The sequence below is a fragment of the Lutzomyia longipalpis genome, chromosome 3 (genome assembly GCF_024334085.1).
Source record: "Lutzomyia longipalpis isolate SR_M1_2022 chromosome 3, ASM2433408v1".
In the NCBI taxonomy this organism is placed as follows: domain Eukaryota; kingdom Metazoa; phylum Arthropoda; class Insecta; order Diptera; family Psychodidae; genus Lutzomyia; species Lutzomyia longipalpis.
This window is the reverse complement of record NC_074709.1, coordinates 28072433-28078067: the sequence shown is the minus strand read 5'-3', so window position 1 is coordinate 28078067 and position 5635 is coordinate 28072433.

Sequence of the window (5635 nt, the reverse complement as noted above, 5' to 3'; positions counted from 1 at the left end):
TGCGATCCCTTTTCCCTCCGTTATATGATTTTCAGTGGTACAGTAGAGCCGAATTTTAGGTGATTTTCCCAGAGGGTGAGGGAAATTTTTTTTTGCTCACACACTGTAGGCAATTTTTGAGAGGGAGCTTTTTGGTAAAAAAAAAAATGGTCAAGCTGTAATTTGGGGGAAACACGGAAAATCTGCTGCCTCTGCGGCACGCGTGTTTATTATCAGAAAATTGGGGAGGAAAATGGAAGTAAAGGAAATTACGGGGAGAAAATTAAATTTCTAGGTCAATCAATTCACATTAATTATGACTAATAAGCAAAATTTGTGAGATAAAACTTCTCATTTACTTAACCCCACACCGTCTTGTATTTCATTTTTATTTCTTTATTTTTTTTGGTGGTATAAACCACCGATAAGACTCTTTTTTATTTCATTTAAAAGCGTGTAAGTTAATTATCATTTCACATGCCCAAAATGAACGTTCTCATTGGCCACTCTTTGCTGGCTTTTGCTCGCAACTTTCTTTGCCAAAGAGGTATGAAATAAATGAAAAAGAAAAAAAATAATGTGAGCATTGATGGTAAAATTTAGCCATTTTCGGTGCAGGTGGGTGTATGTGTCACATTGGTACATGGAATTTAACAAGAACAAGTGCTCCAGGTCGTCGGTTAATTACAACCTCATCCTTGCGCCTAACTTGGATGTGCGGAGATGTCCCAGAGAGAGTTTACAACGACTCCACATTTTCGCATGAATATTAATTGTGGCGCTACCCCAAATGTACAGCAAACTGCAAGGAAAATTTTTGCGCACAAACCCCCCAGATTGGCCTCAAAGGCAGGGGGTAAGGGGTTGTGTAATCCAACCGCAGAAACATATAAAGTTAACGACCTTCAAGTCAAATAACCATGAATCAAGGGCTGGGACTTTCATTACATAATTGTCTCTTGCAACGAACAAACTTTCCACCTACAACACTCTTCTTGCGGAGAGGGCAACATTTCAAGGTGGGAGGTTGATAAAAAAGGTCACCATCAGGGGTGTGTTCCATTCAATTACATTCTGTTGTTGTTTTTTTTTTTTTTGGAGAAAAGCTCCAACGGAAAATTATTCAAATATTCTCCAGAGGAATTTCCTTTTCAAATAATAACGGAAAACTTCCTCAAAGATTCCTTCTGCTGCTGCTGAATTCTTCAGCCAACAGCCAACCAACAAAGTATAAAAGAAAATGTCTCTGTAAAAGCAGCCACGATGCAAGAAAATGCTTTTCCTACCTCATCATTCAATGGGCTGGTGGCAGCGGGAATGTGGTTGAATAAATAAAATGCGAAATGTTTGAGTTGTTATCCATCCGATATGCCTCATTACGGGCCCCGAAGGCAATTAATATTATTATTGGCATGACGAATGAGGCGACCAATGTAAACATGGGGTCCACAAGAGGAGAAAACGACGAGCATTTGCGTCCCCAATGGGTAAATCTTTACACAAAATGTGTATTTAAGGAATTTTGTGGGTACAAAAGTGCGCAGATAAAAATGGAATTGCGGCAATTCTCCTCCTGTTGGCTTGTCTTTTATATACACAGTCTTTAGTTTCTCCACATCGCAATTTTTCGCAGTTTATCACCCCTTTTTGTCTAAAAAAATTGATTTAAATGCTCGCGCAGCTCTATTGGAACGAGTGAAAATATTTTATCTTATTTGTGCTTGTAAAGCGGGTGAACAGCTTCACCTGCTATACAGCCAATCTTGAGCTAAGGTATCATTGCTGATTAATCTGGGAGTTGTTACAGTGTGCTAAAAGTTCTGATAAATTAAATGAAGTTTAATATTTTTATGGCCATCACTGTGTTTACATGATTATAATAAATCTTTGCTGTAAATAAAGCTTTCAAATTTTTCTTTTTAAATTCCAGAACTTCCTAGACAATCCTCTGGACCTATCATTTGCCTAATATCCTTCATAGTTCCTACAGGCTGTCCTTCTTTAAGCATAATGACCATTCTTTTCGTTCTTCATGTCCTTCTTACCTCTCTGGTACGATATATTTCATTGTATAACATCATAATAATAAAAACAACAACATGCGACCACCATATATGGGTTGAACAGGAAAAAAAATGACCAACTCCAAATTGTATCCAATCTGTAATCTAGCTTAAGTAGAAACTCATGTTACACGATACAGAAAAAACTTATGGCTCTCTACTGTGAGCGTCGCAAATGCGTCAAGAAGGCAAAACTCCCGGGGCAAATGGTCAAAAGGAATGGTGTGCGCCAGGAACGCTTTGCCCGTAGCGAAGAAAAAGGAATCTCATTTGAAATCTTCAATGCATCCGCGAAGTGTTTCACGTCTAATCTTCCCGCGTGCAGAGACATGAATTGATGGATTCGATAAATTGCTGCGATTAACTGGAGAGACTCTCGCAGTATAGTTGAAGAACAAACCAAAATTATTATTTAAATTGTAACGGTCGTTAAGTTGAATTATATCAAAATTGCGGAGAAAATTCAGCAGAGATTTCCGCCTTGAATGAAAGAATTTTCTTTATCATAAGAAGCTAAAAAAAAAACAAAAAGTTCTCGCAATAAATCTCACATTCGCATTTCACGTCCCATTGGACACGGCGTGTACCCCCCAAAATAGCTTGGGCGTCCTCGGGCTGACTATCGCCTCTTAACTAGTGCAATTGCCAACCTTGAGGTCACCCCAAAGCCATTCATTGCGATTCCTTGTCAACATTCTCATGGGTACCACGAGGAATGCCGCGAGGCGCGAAATATTCTTTTAGCTTTTAGAGCATAGAAAATGCTTGTAGTGACAAATGTTTTCGCTTGTTCTAGCACCCAAGTGAAATTTAAATTACAACCGAAGGGGAGAATTCATCTCCTACTAATAAATGAGCGAAAAATTTTACGCACACACGCGTCTCCTCCTTTGCAATGTTGCTCATGTGTCGTGGTTGATTAATTTGAATTAGCAAACTTATTTTTGGCACAACAGAAAGTGATTGAAGTTTATTTTGAGGGGGGCAATTTGTGGAATTGGGGCGTTCTTTGATGAGATTTCAATGAGGGGGGAATTATTTCATAGAGAAGAATTTTGTAGCATGGGGGAGTCAAGAGAGTCATCTTGTTAAGAACTTCGTTTATAACATGAATAAATGTGAGTAGATTCCTTTCAAATTTAAAAATTTAAATTTTAAAAAATTATTAATAAATAATCCACTGTACAAGACTCTACGTACACTTTTCAAGACTCAAAATAATAATAATCTTTCAATCATACAATATCTGTCAGAAACTTATTTCAACGGTTAATATTTGAAATCATTCAAATCAAATTCCAGCTGAAAAACAAATGAGAAGAAAACCGAGACTTAAGAAAATGTTAGAAAAAGAATGTAAGAAAAGTACTTTCAAAAATCTCTGATTTTTTTTTAATCTCTTAAATTCCTTAAGAAATTTTCTTACGATTTTTTCTCTGAAATAAAAACGCCATCTCTTGGGAAAAATTTAATCATAATTCAGGCAATAGTAGCAGTGCTATATTTTAAAGAATTTTTTTTATATGCATATACGTTCAAAAGACATCTTGATCAATTTTGTGGACGCCTTGTAAAAGTCTTTCTGATGGTAAAAGTTGTCGATTTAATAGTTTTCAAAAAATCATTAAGAAAGACTAAACTACTTCTATTAATTACTTTACTAAAATATTTTTTTTACAAATAAAAAGAAAGCCTTTATTTAAATAAAAAAAGAAGCTTTTGTTTAATTTTTTAAATGAAATTAAACAAGCATAGAATTTGGAAATTATTTGCCCCTCGATAGATGCACGACTTGGCATTTTCTCGTGGAAAAATTGCTAGTAAAAACCAATGGGAATATAGGTAGTATTTTTTGTGACTTTTCCGAGACATCCCAGCATCTGAGAGGGGAAGGAAATTCGAGGAATTAGTGTTAGTTGGGAATTGATGGAAAAAATTCAGCGAATTTTTTTTCATCCCCCAAATACACCTTAACTGCACCCCCAGAAGTAGCGGGAGGAAAATCAATAAAAACGAAGACGAAGAAAGAAGAGAAAATCTCTGTGGAGGGTGTGTGTAATAAATGATGGCAGATTCGCTGAATGATGGAAAAATTAGGAATTTTCTTTCTCTCATCGCGCGCACAAGGGATGAGACGTAAGAATTTTCATTTATGAAGAAAAATTCGAAGGTTTTTGTGCTTCGCACTATGCTTGCAGGCCCGGGGAAAATATGTCTTTTTGAGAGGCTGAAGAGGAGCCCCTGGTGCTCCATTAAATATTTTAATTATCTAATCACTGAGCTTGAGGTTCACCCATTCAGACTTTTACGGCATGTCACCCACAGAGAGGCTGGCGAAAGGAGAATTCTTTTGCCTTTTTATGGTGTTTACCCACAGAGCGGTGTTCCTGCTTCGTTTCCACCAATTTTCATTGGGATTTATGATTTTCCTAATCATAAACTTTATTGACACTCAATTTACGACGCCTAAACACTCAGAGATGTGTTTATTATAATTTTTACGAGTCTCTATGAATAAAATGGGGATGGTGGGGGGGAGGTCTCTTCCATCATCCCAATAAATGGTCCACAAATCTGAATTTGTCTTCATGTGAGAAAAAAAAATCAAAACGAAATGAAATCAAATAAATAAATATAAAATCTCAAAATATTGGGGCAATTGCACTCAATAGCCCTGGGCTAATTGGCCCCCTATATCCCCCCCCCCCCCGCCGCCACCAGCAATGTGAATATATATTTAAAGAGCAATTATGACAATTTTATGAAAGCAAATGTAGATGATCTTTTTTTCTCATTTTTTTTGGTCGCTCAATTTGAATTTTAAAGCATTTGGCTGGAGCCAATTAATTCAACATCTATCTTGCTAAAGTTTTCGACACACTCTGAATCGTAATTTTGGAATGAGCAAAAATCGTTTTGCTTACTTTTCACATAAAATAAATATTTTATTTTATTTCAACGCCCATAATCCCACGGACCACGGCGTATACAAAAGAGATACATAATTTTTACACATCGACTGAAGTAAAAATACCTTAAAACACACGGATGGGCATTAAACATGACTTTCCCCCCACAAAAAAAGTGTATTAAATTTAATGAATCACACGGTGGAAAATTAAATAAATATTAAAATTTTATGTGGTTTTAAGAAGTTTTTATTTTTGGGAGTTCTTGTATTTAATTTATTTTGCTTTTTTCTGATTAAATTTAATTCTCCGCCCAATGTTGTTGGATAATATTGTCTGAATTGTGATTGAATTCTTTCCAATAGATGGCGTTCTCTGTGTGAAAATTTCTTTGGGAAATTTTAACCTAATTTATAGAACTAAAAAATATTTACTAGAAGCTTAAAAAAATTTTTTTTCTCATATCTTTCTTAGCTAAAAAAAAATGTTGTGGAGCTTTTACAGCAGATGCCCCATAATACGATCAAAAGCCTATTTCAAAATATTTTCTTTGTTTTCTAAATTTTTTAAAGCATTTTTCTTAATGAAAAGAAGAAGAAACTCATAAGAAATCTACAAAACTAACCGAAAATTAAATACAGTGGTACCCCGCAGTAAGTTCTTGAGTGCTTTGATTTTTTGTTT